Genomic DNA, 20,553 nt, shown 5'->3' with positions numbered 1-20,553 from the left:
CAAAGAGAGCCATGGCTAGCAACAAGCTAGCTTTTCAGCGGTGGATACCAAAACAGAGCTAAAAGTACCGCGTATATCGGACTTGCATTCGTGAGGTGAACACAAATAAATCTCCAGACAGATGCTAACGTACAGTAAGCGTCCCGGGCGCTCAAAACACTCAGTCACGACTAAGAAAATAAAGTTAGAACGTACCATCTTCCGTAAACGTGACGTCGTTTCTCACAAGTGAACTCTTTGACTTGTAGGTGGGAAACTGGCATTTTGTGTTTCTCAGCGAATCAGCACAGAAAATATCTGACCTTTTTACTGCTGCCTCTAAAAGCCTTACTAATGTGAACTCCCGTGAACCAGCATGAGAAAAGAATAAATGAATATGTTCTGAGTCATGCAGGGACCGTCTCCAAGGATAAGCCACTTATTTTAGAGTGAATTCTAGTCTTGTGATTTTACAGTTTTCCTGCATCTCAGAGTTTATGGCATACACCGATCAGCCATAACATTATGACCACCTTCCTAATATTGTGTAGGTCTCCCTTGTGCCTCCAAAACAGTTGTGACTCCTCAGAATGGACATGAGCCTTCTGAGGGTGTCCTGTGGTGTCTGGCAACAGAATGTTGTTAGTGGGGGTCTTTGGGTCCTATGGGTTGAGGGGAGGGGCCTCTGTGGATCATTCCACAGATACTTGATCAGTTTGGGATCTAGTGAATTTGGAGGCCAGGTCAACACCTTGTGATGTTATTCATGTTTTTTGAGTTGTTCCTAAAGGGTTTTTGTGTTTGCATCCAGCTGGGGATGGCTGCTGCCATCAAGGAGTGTCATTGCTATGGGGTGGGGGTGCCTGTACTGGTTTAGGTGGGTGCTACATGTCTAAGTAACATCCACATGAATGCCAGGTCCAAAAGTTTCCCAGCAGAACAGTAAGATAATATAATGTAGTGGTATATCTCTGAAGCCTTTTCTGAAATCTAATAACTTTGGACAATGAAATTCACCAACAAATTGTTGCATGTGACAAATAAAATCAATCAATCAATCAATCAATGTTCAGCCTCCTTCTCTCTGTTACCTCACCTGTAGTACTTCAACTGTATTTCAGGACTGACTTACATATTCTGCATGTCACGGTAGAATAGGCTTCATCTTTATTGAAGTATTTCCGCACACGCTGCTAGTTTGATGCAATGACTGACTGGGCTCCTCACCAAGACCTGAAGTCTTCTCAGAGGCGTCCGTGTTGTTATTGTCACATGATCGTTGACTAGTCGGCTTCCTGCTTAAAGTGTCATGGCTAGTCGACTAATTGGTACAAGCCCTACTTCCCGTCAATGGTCGTAATGTTATGCCTACATAACATCTTCCTTTGTCTTTTGTATTGTCAAGGTTCAGCGTTGTAAGCAGGTCTATTTTTCACTTTGGATTTATCTCAGCCAGCTTCTCCTTTCCCCAACGTTTGTTCTAAAATAGATTAAACGTTGCTCCGGTTCATCATCAACTCTTTCTAATCTCACTCCAAGAAAGAAAGCAATAAAGTGTAGCTCCCAAAACTAATCCCTTAAGACATGTGACGTGAACTGTATGATAAACACCGTGGGGCTAATTCACGGCAAGTGAGTCACGCGGGACCTTTAGGAAGACGCGTCCATGTCTGTTTGGAACGACGAGAGGCCAGAGCTGGAGGAAGATGACATCATGACGGTAGTGGTGGTAAAGCACCCTTCAGTCACTGACATCATCGAATCCCTGAGTGATGTCATGGAGTGAGGGCAAATAGTCATCCTTTAAATAGTCCACTGTCTTCCTTATCTATCCCTCCCCCCCTCCTTCCTTCCCCACCACCTCCTGTCATTCCCTCCTCCACTCATTCGTCCCCTTTGCCTTCTATCCACCACATTTTCTCCACTCATTGGACACCACAGCAGCAGCAGCAGCAGCTTATCTCCCTCTCTTTCCCCACATTTGTCTCTTGCTCTTCCTTTTTTTGCCTCTCTCCCTCACTCTCTCTCTCTGTCCCAAGTCTTTTAGCGTGGGGGCGGTGGCGTTGTAAAGTGGGGGGTTCAGCGCAGCCACATCCCAAGCTCTTTGCTAGATTAATTTGCGGGGGCACTGGGCTGCAGTGCGCTGCTTACTGTACGCAGTGAAAGTCACTCAGGGATTAACGGCAGGCAGGAAGGCTGCGGCCCCCACCCACTTGCTGCCTCGGCAGAAAAAGACCCCCCACCCCCTGCAACTCCCCCCTCCCCAAACCTTTTCCTCCCTCGCTCAAAACCACTTTCTCTATCTCTCGTAGCTCCTTCTCTCTCTTCCAGCCCTCTTTCTTTCTTTCTTTCTTTCTTTCTGTCTTTCATTCTCTCTTTCTCTCCATCCCATCAACCCCCTCTCTAGTTAATTACTGTAATGGGCTGGCCGTCCTTGGGGGGTAGTTGGAGGGCAGAGGGTGGGACCATAGGAGATGCTGTATGGTCCAGCTCTGTCATGCTTCTCGTCTCCAGCACTCAAAGTCTATGATGCCTGGTCATATGTGCTGCAGACACCCCTATTGCACATGCTCTCACACTCACAGTTTCATTTAAGCATTTGCACATACCATGTATATTTATTCATACGGACACATGCGTACAATTCTTCCATCATGTAAAAGTTGGTAATCCCTACAATTTCGGTCTTGGTTGGTTTGGCAATACCTGTGGTTGCCTTGGTAACTGCAAGAGTGGTTTTAATACTACCAGCTCCAGAAATCTGGAGGCTGCAAACACAACAACAAGAGCAACCGGTGTTGGCGGTATTTGTTCAGAGGGCAGCCACACAAATTTACATTCTTGAAATGATGAAAAATGCATATTGAGTATAATGCCTGAAGTTGTTCTCAGACTTGAGAAACTTCAGAATTATTATTAATTTGGGGTTTTTTTGCATTAGGATTTGAAAATAACAGCGCAACACACACTACAGGATATTGCTATTTATTATCTTGCCAGATCAGGGAGCACTGAATGCACCAACTCCAGTGATGGAGGAAATGGATCAAATGAAGACTGTGGTGCAGCAATTTGTTGTAAGAGCTAGTGATGCACACTCCAGTCCAGGAGGTGGCAGTAATAAGCCCAAGCTGCTCTGCCAACAGCCAATCAAACCAACTGAAGAATAAGAAGAACTTGCTGGAACTTTGTAGTTCTAAAGAACACAAGCAGTCGGCACAACAACGAGAAAATGTTTAGCAAGTAGAGCTCCCCCTGGTGACTGGCTGCAGTATAGGTCATAAGCTCCACCTCCTCCATATCCAAAAGGCATTTAAAAAAGGCAACTGGACTCCATGTTAGTGGTTGGAACTTGCGTCAAACTAAAACACTACAATACACGATAACAAAAAAAACAAAAAAAACAAAATTCAAGGATGGTTTCTGTCATTTTAGGTGGTTAATATAATGTTGATGCATGTTCAAGTGTCAATTTTTTGGATAAGTTCCCAGAGAGAACTGGATGTAATATAACAGTAGCATGCTAGCTAATGTTAGCCTACAGATCTTTACTGCTTGACAATACCATAAGCTGCTTCGAGCTCTCGTAGACTCATAATTCTCACTGGTTATAGTGAAAGTACTCACTCAATCATCCAGATTTAAAATATCAAACATGTTTCATATTAATTGATGGGCCCATGTAGGAGGTTTAAGATCGGAATTGTCAGCGCTCTCATTACCAGATAATCTGGCCTGAGCGAGGTTCACTGACTGGATTTCTCTGCTGATTGTCAGGAAGGGTGAATTTGGAGACTCCTGTAGTCTAAGATTCGTACGGCTGTGATTTGGAGAGAAAATGGCCCTGTTATTAACATGTGTCCTGGGTGATCTGATCACAAGTGGCCACACCATTCAAAAACGTCTCCAGATACGCCTCGAGCGAACACTTGTGATTGGACTGGCGCACTCCGTATGCAAATGAACTCGGAGCACAGAACAATATTGTGCAGACTGCTGTTGTCTCAAAACAGAGCATCCCTATCTCCTGCTGTTCCAAAACCGTGAACAGGGATACAAAAACTGGAATGTACTTAGTGTCGCAAAGTGTTCTGATGAATATAAACTTATTGTGTTTTTTTGCCTTCTCTGGTACAAAATAGTGGCTATATGTCTTCTCTCTTCAGGTGCTTGCACACTTTGTATAGAGTACTATCTACCAAAGTACTCCCATACTTTTAAAGCAAGACATGAAATAGTCAGCAGGCCGTTTCATTAACGTGTCCTGGGTGATCGGATTACAAGTGGTCACATACCTGCCATTAAAAAGCATCTCCAGATACCGTATGTCTCGAGTGCGTCTGAACAATTGGATCACCCACGTTTATACCAGGTCCGGGGCCAATAAGTAGAGAGACTAATATCAATGAGATCAAACTGAATACAGGAATGTAGAAATGGCAACGGCAAACCTCGCCACAAACTCTTATTTTCCGGTTTCAGAAATGCTACATGACTGTGTCTAAGAGTGTAATCTAGAGCGAGAGGCGGTAGAATAAGAGCAAAATTGACTGTGAAAAAAAAAAAAAAAAAATGGATGGTTGAATAGAGTAATGGATGGCAGGATGAACTGTGATGTGTGGAGACAGATGCAGCAATATACCCAAAGTGTCCATGCGCAGGGATTGTGGGGTTTTGTGCGAGAACTTATTGGCCCAGTTTAAGGATCAGTCAGCTGAAACACTTTGGCTGAAGCTGACAGCTGTTTGAGAAATGCCAAATGGTGCTGGCACAACGCGGGCACACACGCACACGCAGAAACACACATTTGCTTTCTGGCCGTCTCTCATACGCGGATAACAAATCTACAGAAAGATAGATGCATTCACACACACACACACACTCATACAGTCTGCGTGATTACAAATGCAGCATTTTTTATTTTTTTTTGCAAGTGAGTAAACATACCGTACACTCCCGCTAATGCACACACACACAGGATAGTTACCACTGCCAATTGCAGATGAGGGAGCATATGTCTGTGCTTACAGGAGACACTAAGCAGACATGACTTTTCTCAATCAAGCCAGTTAACTTGATCATCCGTCTGGCTGACTTTAGGGAGAAATCCCTTTAACTCTTTCGGCGTCTGGACTGTTCGGGGCTTCGCGGCTGAAAGCTCGAGCGTAGTTTTCGTCCAATCTGACTCGGTTAGGGTATCTGGTTTGGTTTATTTTGTTTGCTCGCTGCTAAAGCGTGCAGGAGGCAAATGACGGGAGACTTATTTTGGAGCGGCTCCATTAGCAACCGAGAGAGGCTTGGACGGAAAGAGAGTATTTAATTGAGAGATTCTGGGGTTATTGAGTGCACTATCGAGCCGTAATGGGGACATTTCTGAAGGGTGCTGGGTGCATTTTCTAGGGAAATCTCGTCTCTTTTGCTTGGTGATGTGAGACTGAAAGAACTATATATGTAGTTATAGCTTTATGAATGTTCCCTTAGCTGTATGAGGGAAGTCATTTCTGGCGTAGACCTGAAACATTTTGAAAAATAATGCATTACTTTCATAAATGAAAAATGAAAGTCGTGATATTCCCTCCTTACAGTGTATGCTTCTTATCTGTATTGATGTGCTGCATCTCTTTGTCTTAATCAAAGAGTTAAGCCAGGTTATCTACCTCTTTATGTGGAAATAAAACCAAAATGGCTCCACTGATAATATTATTAATCCCCTTTCATTGCACCGAATATTGTAGATGTCCACAAGTCCAGCAGATCAAAGTAGAACCGGTGAGACCGCCTTTAAACCACAAAGGGTGTTTACTGCTGACAGTTTTGACAGGTTAAGACAGATGCTTTTATTAGACGATGCTCACATGTAACAGTTCTGGCCCGTGTCATCTCTGCTGGGACGGATTCAAAAACTGAAGTTCACTCGTCTCTGAAGTTGAGCACTGATCTGTGTGTTAGCGTAGTTTGACTTGTCTGGACTTGCTGGCATAAATTCTTTCTGGCTTTCTGACAGTTTGCGTGACTTTGGGAAAAGCTAAGTAATCTTGGTGCCTAAACCAAAATGCCAAACTGTGTGAAAAAACAGAGAATAATAAGTTAACAAAATGTCACCACGGAAGACAAACGCCAGTCTCCCAGTGGACGACCTTACGTTGACAATATTCGACCACCGTGACTGTCTTCCTTTAAACACTTTGTTGCTCTTTATACTAATCCACCTGACCAAGGAATTGTATTTCCAATTCAGTAGCTCTGGATAATATGAGCTCTGAGCTGTGTTCACACGTGGACTTACACAGGCTTGTTATATTGAGCTGAAAGGATGAAGTCTATTCAGTGTCCCATTCTGCTGAGTCAGATATTTGCATTCTCAAATACAGAAATGCCAGAAAATGTCAGGACTATAGTGCAAAAGGACTTCAGAAGTTTTGCAGTGTTTTTAAAAAAATAAATAAATAAAAAAATGGACAGAGTCATACTAGTTGTTCCAACTACTTTTAGTCTTCATGCTGAGCTGAGCTAAGCTAAGCTAAGCTATACTAACGAGAGCTCCCCCTGGTGGCTGGCTGCAGTATAGGTCATAAGCTCCACCCCCTCCATGTTAGTGGATGGGACCAAATTAAAACACTAAAGTACACATCAAATAAATTGTTTTTCAAGTATGGTTTTAGTTGTTTTAGGTAGTGAATATAATACTGATGCATACTCAAGTATCCATTTTTTGGAGAAGTTTTGTTTTAGTCAGGTATTTAATCACTACCAGTTGCCATGCCAGCCGCTCCGCGACCATGAGATTTGGAAAAAATAAATAAATAAATAAGTACAGTGTATAGTCCAACATTTCCTTGCAACTGGAGGTAGGAGGTAGAGCAGAGCGCAGTATTAATCCAACGAAAACGTGAGTGAGTCTGGAGGAAGTGTGGGCGAATCGATATTGGGGCTCTGCGTCGCTCCACTCTAACCCTAACCCTAATGACTTTAAGATGTGATCATGTAGAACAAGCTAAACAAAGTGTGTTTTTTGTGTAGTAACAAATTAAGCAGCAATTTCACAGCAGTAATGCTCAGTAATTTACTAAACCTCTCTTCCAGTAAATGCCCTGAAGTAGAGTAACGTAGGACGAATGTGGCATTTTCTGACTGCGATGGTTATGGTGTTGGCCACGGGGCTACATGCTGCATGGGGTAAGTAACTGATGTACTATGTTACCCCGTGTGTGCTCATGCATGGTGCATGTAAACTGGCTTGTTTGTGTCAGGGTTTGTGCAGCAGTGTGTGTGTGTTTGTAAGACTAAATGGCACAGTTGAGATGTTAATAGCCGCGGGCTATCATGCAGCAAGCATGGTAGTCGTAGCAGGAGAACAACAGTAAATATTCACATCATAATCATCCTAATGAGCAGTGGCACCAGCGCAATGCGCTGTGAGGTCTTTCCCTCCTCCTGTCTGATTACCCAACGCTTTCCACTTTTTTTTTTTTTTTTTTTTAAATGCATCCCAAATCCCTGAGCTGTCATTTCTCTTCTCTGGAGATGATAAATGTGGCTGAACGGGCCTTTAAATATGTGGGAAAACTATTGTGAAGACGTAGACAGATACTCATAAACACAAACATCTACAACAGCTTGATGACTACAAGTCCATATGAAGGGAAATGAAGCATGTTGTGTCATCACAAGGTCAAAGCTAGCACATTACGATGATCTTAAGCCCATTCTGCCTTTGTAGGTTTGTGGTTTTCACTGTTTGTCAAATTGGGAATACATGACATGACATTGCTGTGCCCAAAATCCCAAATTACTGTAAAAAAGAAAAAAAAAGAAACATCTGGGGCTGAAAGATTTAGCTAATGAGGAAGCTAATTTCTAAAATGACTGCCGCATCAACACATTGTGTTTGGTGGCAACCTTACAGTGACAAGACTCAAGGCTCATTTAGAGTACTGCAGGACGTAGACGGTGTAACTTACGCACATAGTTAGCGCCGGTGCGAGCCAATTATGCTTCTGCACTCTGTAAAAACGCGACTGAAATGCTAGTCAGTGCTGTGTCTTTTTTGCCAGTCGGATTACTTTTTCTACTTCCTGCTTCATTTTCCACTTCCTGCTTCACGTACAACAATTTCGACTAAAACTTTCGTCGTACAAATGTTTGTATCTCCGAACCTCCTCAGTTAACTTTTCCTCGGTGCGTTCCATCTTTGTTGATCCAAAACAATTAATTCCAAAAATTGCGGAGATGGAGAAACAGCCGGAAATACTAAAGCGGAAACATGCTGCTACCAAACAGGCCAATCACAGCTCTTGCGCTCTGTGTCGGCGCGGCGCGGAGTTACATTTCTGGGAAAGTGCACGTCAGTTGCGGCGCTAGGGACTGGGCAGGGTCTGTGTATGGTCTGTCGCCGTGGCTTCTGAGTCAACTTAACGCAGAAATCTAAACCCCCAAACAGGGTATAGAGTCTTTGATGATTAATGGACTTAGAGGAGAGCCATGCTAGCTGTTTACCCCCTAAGCTAAGCTAACCTTGCTCTAGCTCCATATTTATTGCAGTCACAAGAGTAGTGTTAATATTCTCATTTTTAAAAATACTTAGACTTACTTAGGCTTAGATTTAAATAGACTTTGTTGAGCCACAAGGGAATTGCTGGGTCACAGTAGCTCAGTTGCACGTAAAACTAAATAAATAAAATAAAAACTAGTTAATAAAAAGAAAGATAGGTGTATGACAGTTAGCAGCGAAAAAAAAAACATAAAAAGAGCCATAATAAAATGATAAAATACAGTAGTATAAGCAAAAATATGCAAATTTGCATATGTATGTAACTATATTGTAATATTATTATTCCATATAAGGAAATTATTTTTAGAAAGTATTCTTCCTGAAAAATCCAATCCTGCACGCTGGAGCTTGAAGCTACTCACTTGGCTCCTGTTCAGCACCAGAGATGTAAAAGCAGATAGAACTACAGACAAAAACAGTAAATTCAGTCAAATCGGCGCTGAGCGCGCACCAGCCGCGCGCGGTGTGAATATTTCCAGACTCATCTCATCTGCGTCTGCAACCACTGCACCGAGCGCTGTTCGAAGGGTAAAGATCAGAGGCCGGGGAGAGGTCAGCCAACCAGACAGACAGTTGGCGTTCTGCAGGGAGACTAACAAGATGCTCATGTAATGTAAATAGCTACATGAAATCAGTGCCCTGGGCAGAGTGAAGCCAGGATTTTAAATGCACTGCTGCCTGTGCTTAAATATTAATAACTCTACTCTACATCCAATAGAGTCTGCCGGGCACATCAATATTGCTTGTGTATTCAAACACTTTGGTCCCTTTTCACAGTGCAATGAGACTATTAGAATATTCAGTTACATTTATAATCATGGCCAAACATTTCTTGTTGTTTAGAGATATTTGCTCTGAGAAGAGGTAGCCGCATCGTTGCCTCCATTCATCTACAGAAAAGCTGTGAATCAGTGTCTGCTGGGAGAAATATATGCATTGTGATCCTCCTTTGTCATAGTAGGATGTGCCTGATAATGTGTAGTCATATAGTAGAATATAGGTCATATACTGTATGTAGAAGGCATAAATGAGCTTATAGAAAATACTGATTAAGATGTGTGCACTGTATTTAAAGGCATCAAAGACTGAAATCATCTGGAACTGTCAGTTTTGAAATTAAACTACCTAATCCTAATGAAAACAAACCTTTCGGAAAATCCAATATGCTCCCACCTTAGCCCCACTCTTGCAGCTACACACCGAAGGAAATGAAACCACTTGGCTGCGAGGTCATCCGCAGTGCAGCATCTAACGAGGATTGGTGGAATTAGTAAGGAGAGAGGACAGCTGGTTGTTAAAGAGTGAGAGGGGCTGCAAAGATCTGTCATCTAACGTGGCTCTTTTTGCGAAACGAGGCTGCCGTTTCCTCAGTTTTAATCTGTTTGATCCACGGCCTTTCAGGAAGTTTTAAAAAAACATAAAATAAAAAATGTAATGCTCTGTGATGCGTACCGTGAGCAGGTGTGAGGTCAGCCCCTCTCAGCATGCGGGGAACGGCAGCAGGAGCGGCTCGCGGGACGTAACCGAGGCGTCGGTTAATGATGGACAGGTGAACGTAAGGGAGGCGCGGAGGCAGAGGCTTGAAGGAAAGAGATCAGAGGCCATCAGGCAGAGCGTGAGCTCCAGTGGAATATCTTCATTGTCATGCCGAACTTCACGTATTCCTCCCGATCCTCCTGGTATCCGAGACTTTTGTCTTTCGCCTTCATACATTAAATTTAAAGCTGCTATAACCATTACGTTGACATAAGGAATGGATCAAAAGAAGACATATAGTGTTAAAGTGTTTACTGGTAATCGGTGTTGCCAGATATACGATAACTTTATACGATTGTTCCAGGGCCTTTATAGCCAGCTGACTGCATGGACCATCGACTACCTCACAAACGGACCACAGCATGTAAGGCTTCACAGCTGTGTGTTTGATGAGGTGCTTTGCAGTACAGGAGCCACATCCAGAAGTTCTCGGATGATACAGCCGTTGTTGGACGGGTATCGGACGGGAACGACCTGAAATACAGGAAGGTGGTCGAGGACTTTGTCGACTGGTGTGAACGCAGTCACCTTCACATCAATGCCACCAAGACAAAGGAGATGATGATTGACTTCCAAAGGAAGGCAACACTAACTGCACTGGTGAACATCCAGGAATTGGACATCGACATCGTTGATGGTTATAAATACCTGGGCGTTCACCTGAACAATAGACTCGACTGGTTGGACAACACAAATGTCCTATACAGGAAGGGACAAAGTCGCCTCCACCTGCTGAGGAGACTGAAGTCCTTTGAGGGTGTGTAGGACACTACTCAGGACCTTCTATGACACTGTGCTTGCATCGGCAACTTTCTACGTCGTGGTCTGCTGGTGTGGAGTCAACAGAGAGGGACTGGGCAAACTGATCAAGAGGGCCACCTCCGCCCTGAGCTGTCCTCTGGACTCAGTGGAGCAGGTGTGGGAGAGGAGGATGTTGGCTAAACTCTCAAACATCAGGAACAACTCTTCTCACCCCCTGTATGAGACAGTTGGCCAAGACAAAGACTCCTGCACCCACAGTACAACAAGCAACACTTCTGGAGGTCTTTTGTCCCCTCAGCAGTCAGACTCTAACATCAGCATTTCTTAGCACTGCTGCTGAGCATCTTTTCTGGACATATAAAAGCACAATATATACCAACTCATCCCTGTCATTACTTCTTTTTGTGCAATACTTGGCCCAACGCCTATTGGAGTTTGTTTTATTCATGATATTCATGAATGTCAGTCAATATGTATATTCATCCTCCCTACCACCTCAAGCCTCTATTTACATTAGTTGGTCCTTTCAAACATCCCTCCTTGCATGTGTAGCTGTTTGCTAACAAATTGGTATTAACAACTTTAAAGGAGGCAATATGTCAGTGCAATGTACTTCTAAACCAAAAAGTAACCTTTTGCGGAACTCTTAAGATAAATCTTTTTTTTTGTCTTGTCCTTGAAAGCTTGATATTTTCTCATTTGGTACATTGTTAGGTGTATCTTTTATCTGCATAGTAACTGTGTAATTAACAAGATGGAGTTTAAATCTGAAGAGAGCAACAGGACAGTAACTGTATGACTTATTAATGACATGGGAGGAATTGTTGTAAATCCTAGCAGTGATTAAGCAATTTATATTTCATTATGGTGAGCGCTTGACGCCGTGCCAAGGTCTGTGGTTGTAGAGAACGGTGTTTGAGGATAATAGTCAACATACCATATTCTATACTTCTTGATTGACTTTGGCATCATTTCCTCTCTGATGTGGCATCATGTTCCAGTTTCTACCAGCTCTTATGAACCCAGGCTTCTGCAGATAGAAAAGCCTGGAGTCATCCTTGAACCTATTTCGTCTGAACTCCGCGGGGATCAATAATCACAACGTATGAATAGTGTAAAACCCGAAAAACAAGTCATTTCGTGGCCAACGGAGCCGAAGTACGTGCGTTAAATTATTCATATCACAAACGCGGGTGGTAGGGGCAAAGAAAATCAAAAAGATGTGATACGTTAGCAGTGTCTAGACATGCTTTAATTTAAAATGACTTCTTAAACCTGCTTGTCTTTTTTAGCTGATGACTCCGTACGTTATATTTTGAAGTAAATTTGCATGGACATGGATACCACTTTAAAATCAAACTGTATAGGTTTTTTTTTGTAAATATCAGGAATGTCTGCCTGCAAGATTATTGATGAAAAAAAAAATGCATGTGCTGTTGATTCCTGCAGGAATACTGTAAGTTTAGCTTTGTGGATTCAAGTTCACATTAAGTGTTATCGGTGTTGGGACTCGCCTGCTAGCGAGCTCTTTATATGTGAGACATAACTGTCAAGGGAGGCCGAGCGATGCACTCTTCTTGACCCTCTGACCCTCGAAAAGATTCTCTCAGCCTTACTTGGAGGTGTTTTTCTCGAGCCGGAGAAACCAAGCTGGGTCTCCGTGTCTTTCGCTGCCTTGGGATCGCACTTGCATACACACACTGCAGATGTCAGGACGGTTTCACGCGCCAGTGGACGCGGCGTTTCTACGCCTTCCCTCCCTCACGCGTCGCGGTCTCCCTTCATGTCACACCTTCTTCCTTCCCCCTTTCTCTCCTGTTTTTTTGCGCTTTTCCATCACTCCTCTGACACCTCTTGGCCCTTGCTGCCTCTCCCGGCATTCCTCTCTCCATCATCCCAACCTTTTTTCACCCCCCCCCCCCCCCCCCCCCCCCCCGCTCCACCTCGCCACATGTCACACAATATTGGAGAATTTCTACAGTGAACAATACCAATTTATTTCCACCAGAACGTGGTTGACAGAGAGACGTTGCCGGAATTGCGTTTGCGCAACTGTGCCTTCTTCGCGTCTACACATCCTGGACTAATGCAAAAATAAGGTAAAATGTAGGCATTTAATGTGTCAGAAAGAAAAAATGCACAACCGTGAGATGCAGTACGTCTTGAGTTTGTATGCTTGCACCAGTGGTACAGCCAGCTTTGCCAACTTCTTATCAAAACTGAAGTAGGCAGCAACCCAGCACAGAACTTGGCTCGCACAGGTCGGCACAGCAGCCAATCAGAAACCAAAAGTTCCCTTGAAAAATCACTGGCTTATGTTAAAAAAAAAAAAAAAAGTGCATCCAACAAGCTTGGCACCACAGAAAATCCCCGGCAATGTTCCTCATATCCTGGTTCCAAACCCACTAATGCTCTGCCCATTCAGTCTCTGCTGTGCAACACTGCTGTATGAATAGCTTTCAATTAGTTGGAAAAGAACTGCAGTGCTGTTGACAAGTGTCAGTCTTCCCGGCTTAGTTGAGACCGTGTTCTGAATTCGCAGAGGAAATCGACTACACAAAAGTTAATTCATTCAGAAGTGACTAAAGATGCTAAATTGGTTTGACAAAAAGCTAGAGCAACTTTGATGTGAGCCTTTCTATTCCACAAATGGAGTGGATAGAGAGCCTATAATACCTTCAGTGGTGTAGTGGAATGAGTTTGAACTGTGAACTGATTAGCTGGCAGCCAAACAATCACGGAGAAAAATATTCAAAAGAATATTTAACAGATGATTGGATGAAACATCTGTCAGTCACAGGCTATTAAGGTCAATTCAAAGCTCGAAGCCTGGCAGGTGGATGGTGGTATAATCTTTAGAATCAGCTGCCTTAGGTAAACCGTAAATTACTCGCAACACAGGTGATGTAGACCGTTTCTTCCATCAAACCCCAGAGCATAGTATTAATTAAATGAAAACGCGAGTCAGTCTGGCGGAAGTGTTTACGGGTTATCGATATCGCGGCTCCGCATGGCTCCACTCGCAAGATGGAGTCTCCCTTATCCCTGGGAAAATAGCCTGGGTTTGGCCAATGCAAGGACGTGGCGACACATTGTCCATATTTATATACAGTCTATGGGTTTGGTGATGGGCAGGTAGTTTGTACTTGGGGGTTGGGGGTGAGTGACAACAACTTAATGCTATGAGAGTGGCGAAAGTCAAAACAGCAAAGTTATTAGCTGCAGAAACCAAAACAATGAGCTGAAAGACTCTAAAATGAGTCACGAGACGTCACATTTGAGGGTGCTTTCTACAATGGGGTCTCGGACCCTCCCGGGCACATTGTCTAGCCACCCTGTCTGCCGCTGAAATGAGGGACAAATGAAGAGTTTGTCATGGATCAGTGAGTCTTACACCTGAGAGGCCTCTCTCTCTCTCTCTCTCTCTCTCTCTCTCTCTCTGTCTATTGCTCTCTTTCTCACACACAAGTATCCACACTGAGGGTCGGAGTCAGGGCCAGGCTGTGAATCAGAGACTCCCCCAGAGATCTGATACATCTTTGTTTTTGTGTGAGTGGGCAGTCGCACAGAAGCTGTCTTCATTTTTCACTCATCATAGGGTTCAGCTTAGAGCAGTGACCCCTGGACCTTTGGGTGCTCCGACAGTAGAAACACTCGTATCATACCAAGGACATGGTGACAGTCTGATTTAAAAGGAGTTCAAAATAATTCTGTACTTTCTTGACTGTTTTGTTGTTGTTGTTTGTTTTGTAAGAAATTATGAAGCTAATTATTTCAGACATGAAAAGAAAAATGTTGTGATGCTGCAGATAGTAGATAGCATTGTTTAGCATCTATATGTTATGCTATACCTTGAAAATAATAATTTTCAAGGTATAGCAAGGTGTATAGTGTCAATCCCTGTCCCCCTGCTGTGTCATGTACAGTATCTTATCTTATCTGAGTTTAGCTTAATTTATCAATTGTGCTTATAATTTCTTTCACATATCTAACAAATTGTTACTTAGCTACGTTTAGCTTAGCATAACACTAATAACTAACTGTAACCCAGGTGTAAAACCAGGTCAGAAGTTAGACAAAATTAGTAAGAAATCCCTCGGCTTTCTTTTTACATTAAGAAAATTATTAAAAAGTGACGGTTAAACAAAAAATAAATATGTGCAATGCATGCTCTGAATACACTGCGCAAATAACTTGAATGTTAAAAAGAGATAGGATTCGTTTATTTATTTTTTTGTTGTTGTTGTTAAATGTCTGAATAACCTGACTGTACCTGGAGGCAGCATATAAACTTGTGTGAGTCAGCAGCCAATCAGAAGTCACGTTCAGCCTGTCGCTAAGGAAGTGAATCTGCGCGCAATTCCCATTTACTTTTTTCCGTCCCGAGCTGAGCAATGAGAAGCAACGCCAGCAACTAGCGGAAGCGCGGACGCTAGGAATTGTAATATAAATAACTTAAGACTGACCAGCTGTACTTTATAGTTTGGTGCTGTGCCGAGTTAACTCGAGCGGAGCCCCGACGCCGTTCCGTGCCCGAACCGAACGTTACCACGTTGGTAAGAGCTACATCAGAGCCCGTCTACGGAGAGCCTTGCCACTCTCTATTAAGTCCCATTGTAACGAATTCTGGTTGCAGTTCCACCAGAGTTCCACTGGGGGCGATCGCCATGAGTGCAACATGAATGGGAGTCTATGGAGCTAAACGGCTAAATGTGTCTCTTTCACCCGATTGTCGTTGAGAAATCTCAGATTTGATTGTAGGTTTTGCAAGTTCAACATGGGTTATAGATCAAAAGTTGAATGAACGAGAACTTATGTCCTTTCATTTTCTTACAGGTTGAGTTGTTGTTGCCCATAACACGCTAGCATTGTGCTAATGAACGCTGATTGGTCAGTGAAGGACTGATTACGACCAGATCCCGCTTGACGGCATCGTGGCATCCGAAGCGGGACCAGAATGTTAAGGCGGACTTTTTCGCCCAAGTTTTTTTTATCAACGTAACAACTTTTAAAACAACAAAACAAAAACTCTTCTAGCACGATTATTTACCCGTGTCAGCTGTGTTGTCCATGCCTCGAGAGAAAAGAAAGTGCAGAGCACGAAAGCACCAAAGCAGTGACTGAAGGATTGCCGTAAAGCAGTATCTGGTCGTATGATGTGTATGACGTCATTGACATTTTAAAATACTTTTTAAAGCAAATAAGTGACTCTAAAAAATCTAACACCCAGCAAAGTGTAATTTCTTTGCATCTCCTTTCAAATACAATATTCAAATTACTGCACAAAAAATTATATCCTGAGAAAAGTGGATTTTGAGGGGTATTGCTCCGTAGACCGCCATTCATTCTGCACTCGTCCTGAGAGCGCCCTCATATGGAACCAGAGTGGAACTGCACCAGTTCAGAAGCCGGAAGTTCACTGAGAGTGGAACTTCTCCCCTTATTAGACATTCTCTGGCTACATTTTCAGCGCTAGCTAGTACAAATGAGTAGCCGCTAAATGCTAATGCTAATATTTACAGACCGCAGACGAGCGCCGCGGCCGTGCTGAGGCCCAAAGTCGTGACTTCTCTTGGTTTTGGAGCTTGTGTGAATCGGTAAGAAGATTAAAAAGTATATACTTTTAGCTGCCGACATGTTGATTGTGATTGTTAAAATTGGAATTAAGCAACCTAATTTTGTCCAGCAGCGGATATAATGCCAGTGTTAATTACTCATTGGCTTCAGGGCCAGTCAGGTGTATTCAAGGTGTGAATGAATGAATTGAGTGATATGAGTGAACGTTTTTCATTTTTTACTTGGCTTATCAATGTTTTATGTGATTTAATTATTTTATTTAGGTTTTGCCTAAGCTGAAGCAACTTCATGTGATTTATTTGTTTGCTTTGTATATTGAATGTACTGTTGCCGTAGTCAGGTGAGGATGAAGTAATCCCTCATTATTTTTATACTGAGATACAATGTTGTACAGCAACAAAAGAGAAATTTAACAGAAAATGGAAAAATATAAGTCGTGGCTTAACATAGAACTAAAAATCATAAACCTGTTTTGTGGACACAGGTTAATTCCTTTGAAGGCGCCATTTTGTTTTGTTTGTTGTTCTCCATACCAGTTGTATTCATAACTGTTGTTCATTTTCTACTGTGACAAGTTGTTAACTAAAATCAAGTTCATTTTGCAACTTACCGCGTGGGTTCTGTGTCTTTCATTGTGGCTATTTCAGTTGTGTGAGCTCTATTCAGACGTAGCCTATTTAATACGTGTATTATTCCAGGATGGGGTTACATAATCATGAAATTGAATTATAATAACTAATATTCTCTTTTCTTACGTATCTAACTAGTCATGACTTAGTTTAGCTTATCTATTATAATTGTAATCTTAGTTTAGTTTAATTTAGCTTTACTGACTAGTTGTAACTTAGTTTAGCTTATCTAACTATTTAAAACTTAGAATAGAATAGAATAGGATGTCTTTATTTGTCATTGTGGTACGTTAGTTTAACTTATTGTAAATTAATTTAGCTTAGTTTAATTTATATAGCTTTTCTAACCAATCTTCTCTTTTCCTACTTATTGTAACATGTCTTATCTAACTAATCATAACTTATTGTAACTTAGCTTAGTTTAATTTAGCCTTAGAGCTCAGTCAGAGAGCTAGCACCTAACCTTAGAGCTAACACTTAGCCTTAGAGCTCAGTCAGAGAGCTAGCACCTGGCCTTAGACCTCAGTCTTAGAGCTAACACTTAGTTTAGGGCTTAGTTTAGAGCTCAGTTTAGAGCTCAGTCATAGAGCAAGCACCTAGCCTTAGAGCTCAGTCATAGAGCAAGCACTTAGCCTTAGAGCTCAGTCATAGAGCTAACACTTAGTTTAGAGCTCAGTCATAGAGCTAACACTTAGCCTTAGACCTCAGTCTTAGAGCTAACATTTAGTTTAGAGCTCAGTCATAGAGCTAACACTTAGCCTTAGACCTCAGTCTTAGAGCTAACACTTAGTTTAGAGCTCAGTCATAGAGCTAACACTTAGCCTTAGAGCTCAGTCATAGAGCTATAGATTTCCATTACTAATAGCCCTCTTTGTTTGTTTAACTGTATGACATCTAATTTCGCAAATATCTGGGTTTCTGTGTGAAAGAAAAGAAGTCTGTATTTTCTCCAGATGCGAACGCTACAGTCGGATAACTCCCGGGACGAGCTGTGACACTGCATATGTTCATTCATGACTGCCTCTGCATCTCAATCACATCACGCTGCTTTACCTTGACAGCTGAGGGTGTGAGAGCTGCGACTGATCAAGGTGCGGAGGAATCCTGCCAAAAACAGCCGGGAGAGCTAAGAACAAAGAAGAGGATGATGAAATGAAGTGATGAAACCGACGAGGTTTTAATCAGGATCTCTTTATGCCGGCGCTCCGTGGGAATTCTCCAGCGCCTCATCAGGCCTCTGCATCCTCCCTCACTGGACGGCGGGCAACCTCCCAGAGTGCCTTGCTGCGTGGCCTTTTCAATAATGTAGAAGGGGAGAGAAGAGAGATAAAATGAGAGAGGAAACGATTTCCTGGCGCTGTGGGAGCCCCCTCTGTGACATTTACCTCTAGCGAGGACCTCGATGTGTGTGTATGTGTGTTTGATGGCCCTATTCCAGACTAATGACACCCCCCTCCCGGCAGGTACACTCGAAGCACCAAACTCTCCTGCAAGTGATGCCAAATGTGTCCTTTAGAATCACACCGAAGGGAAAGAAGAAAGGAAAGTGGGGAGATAATAGCCAAGAGGGAGTGCGGGGAGTTTGAAAAGGAAGTATGAGAGCTGTGGAGATGTGGAGCTGAGGAACAATAGAAGGCCAGGAAGTAAAGGTTAATGAATAGAGGAGACAGTTTTTGTCAGCGAGTGACGGAGAAGGAGCAGAAGTGATCGTCCTGTTTAATCCGTCAGCTCCACCTGTTACTATTTCATACTTCATTAACTGTACCGCCTATTCGCCGCGCCGGGTGGTCTCCTCTCTCTTCACGGGAGTCCGCTACCCCCCACCTGGACACATGGCATCTATCATTACCTCCCTGCATCAGCTCAGGGCCTGCAGAATGTCACACAGCTGGAGTGTGAGGCTCTGAAGACGGATGAAACGGGAAAACCCCTGTGAATATCTTTAAAAAGACAGAGTGCACTTCTGCTCCCTGCAATTTTAGTTATTGAAGGGATTCACTGTGGCGCTACATAAACCAGGTTCAACCAGTCATTTCATTTTTACACGGAACATGGCTTTCAAGAAAATGTCTTATGATCAATTTTCTTTTTTTCCCCCTCAACAATTAATAAACTGCTAGTTTATATTCCCTTGAATCCTGGTGTTCACTACAAACCTTGAAAACAGTTTCACCATGAGGTCATTTAGCAGCTGGAGGTTTTGATCATATTAGAAAAACAATGGAGAAAAAAAATTGTCAACATTCAAATATACCATAATATTGCTAAATCTGTAAACCTGCCATTGATTCACTGTTAGAATCACATGACGAGTTAAGAGAGACAAATTTACAGCTTAGAATGGATCGCAATCTATAAACCAATGACTTCGGCCAGACCAAAGCAAGGTTTGTATGGCTTCGTCCCAGCGGCACTGTGCTTTTCGGTTGTCCACCCGTACATACTCATGCAAAATCTAAGGAACGGCTTGAAGGAATTTCCCCAAATCTGACACAAAAGTCAGCTTGGACTCAAGGATGAACTGATCAAATATATTTTATGGCCTAAACCAAAGTTACAGCGTATTATACGAGTCTAGACAAATATGGAAGCTAGCTGCTACTTGACTGGTTGGTGGAAGTGTGCATTGGCGAGGCAGTAATTCTAGTTTTATCTGTTGAAGCTAGCTAAAATTAACACAACCACAAGGAAAAGTTAACATTTTCAGTCATTTATTCAAAACAAATGTCACCAGATGTAATAAAACAATGTTCTCACAGGCTAATATTGACTCCTTTAGCAAAACGTCCTGTCCGCTAGTCTCTGAAACCAGCTTACAGCAATTCTTGCTTTCAAAAGTTTCACCGGCCGACTGTAACTATTGACAGTTGCTGTCCAAGGGAAATACAGTCCAGTGTCTTATACTGTGTTCTGCATGAACGCCTCTCCCTTGTGGTATTCCCAAACTCAAAAGAGGAAACTTTCTGAGAGCTCACATTTCACTGATTTTGAAGTGTTTAATTAAGTTTTAAGAAATGCCAAAGGCCATGGAAGTAATTTTTCAGTGAGTGGTTGCAGTTTGCTTGTGTAGAGTTCATATCTGAGTTCTATATGTCAGGAAATATGGAGAAATATCCACAGTAGCCTTTCAGTATCTGTTAGTATGCCTTAGCATCTATGCTACTTACTAACTGTTAGCTTTGGGGGGTTCTACGTACCGTCGCATAACATTAGCTTATATGCTCGTGAGCTAATGGATTTGTTTCCACTTGGACTCCAACCGTTTCTTGAACATGGTTTCCCTTGTTGTATTCAAAAGTGCCATTTGAATGCATCATTAGCGATCGGTCAGTTTAGTGACCGGTGATAGTTACTGAAACAGTAATGTCGTCATGGTGCTTTCAACACCGCTTCAATCTCTTTTGGGTTTACATACCTATCATAATTATTTATTTTGAATGGATACATCTAATAATAATAATTAATACTGTATATAAGTTACCTTACTTATGCTGAGAAATAACTTTTGTTATCTCCTCG

This window comes from Chelon labrosus (assembly GCF_963514085.1).
Source record: "Chelon labrosus genome assembly, chromosome: 1".
Lineage (NCBI taxonomy): Eukaryota > Metazoa > Chordata > Actinopteri > Mugiliformes > Mugilidae > Chelon > Chelon labrosus.
Note: the sequence above shows the minus strand (reverse complement) of the source record.